The sequence below is a fragment of the Arachis ipaensis genome, chromosome B09 (genome assembly GCF_000816755.2).
Source record: "Arachis ipaensis cultivar K30076 chromosome B09, Araip1.1, whole genome shotgun sequence".
NCBI classification, from domain to species: domain Eukaryota; kingdom Viridiplantae; phylum Streptophyta; class Magnoliopsida; order Fabales; family Fabaceae; genus Arachis; species Arachis ipaensis.
The window spans coordinates 15,231,839-15,233,182 of record NC_029793.2 but is presented as its reverse complement, the minus strand read 5'-3'; positions in this window follow the sequence as shown (position 1 = coordinate 15,233,182).

The following is a 1,344-nucleotide window of genomic DNA, read 5'->3' as shown; positions in this document are numbered from 1 at the left end:
CAGAAACATTGGTAGCTAAAGCCATAGTTTCTCGATTATAATAAAAGGAACATGCAGTAGATATTAGTTAATTAATGGGTAAAAATCCATATTGAGATATCTAGCACAACATTAATTTTCAATCTTTGGATAGAAAAATTAACTGTAAGTGATACTCTCATTGCAGTAATTAAATATTGTCAAAATTCCTGTCACACATTGAGCCTTTCTTTGGACCGACTTAATGCGCACATGGAAACTTAAACTTCGCAACCTATTTATTACCGCATATATTTTCTATTAATTGGCCAAACAATAAACTTCCTTTGGGCCGATTATTGACCGCATAATTAATAGAAAACAAACAGAAGTGTGCAATGCTTATTATTTGGCCAAACAATAAACTTCCTTTGGGCCGATTATTGTTCGCATAAATAATAAGTATTGCTTTATTCTTAATCAGTTACCCAAATATTTATTTACCATTAACATGTGTATGTAATTCGGCCAAATATAGACCTTCCTTTGGGCCGACCAATATTCGCATGAATTACATAACACCATATTCCTAATGTTTTAAATAAATCAATTTTCACAAAAGAGGCTACTTTGACAGCATAATGTTCAATCAATTTATTTCAAAACCAAATCTTTATAATAGATGGGTATAATAATCCAAATTGTTACTAGTTTCCTTATGTAACAATTTAAATTTTTTTTTTTTGTTATTATTAATATGTACACATAACTTGGCCAAATATAAATCTCTTTTTGAATAAATTAATATTCGCATAAGTGACATATACATATTAATCCTTATATCTAAAAGGATAATCAATTCACTTTACACCAAATTAATGACACACATAATTAAATTCAAAATAATCATAATAATATTCTTTAGAATAAAACATCTGTTCATTATGTAAATTAATTGTCAAATCGCTCTCATGTAAAATATATATATATACCTTAATGTATTATCCAAACAATAATATATATATAAATATTCATAATGATAATACACGTATATATATATATAAAGTCATAAAGATTGCATTAATTAGCAAATTTGATAAGAACAGTGATAAGTAGAATGATAAGAGAGTGAAATAAAAAATAAAATTGTTATTAAGTGATATAAATAAAATAAATTATAAAAAATTTTGGTTAATTATGGCTGAAAATTTTTGTTACCAAACTTTTTTCCCAAAAAATTGAACAATTTTTATGTTCACGTCACCTTTTGTTAACAAGTTTCAATAACTAATTTGTCAAATATTTATGTTTAATATTTATAGTGATTGAGGGCTGATCCGACATTTTACGATATTTAAAAGGCGCGCGCTTATTCCTTCGAAAAAA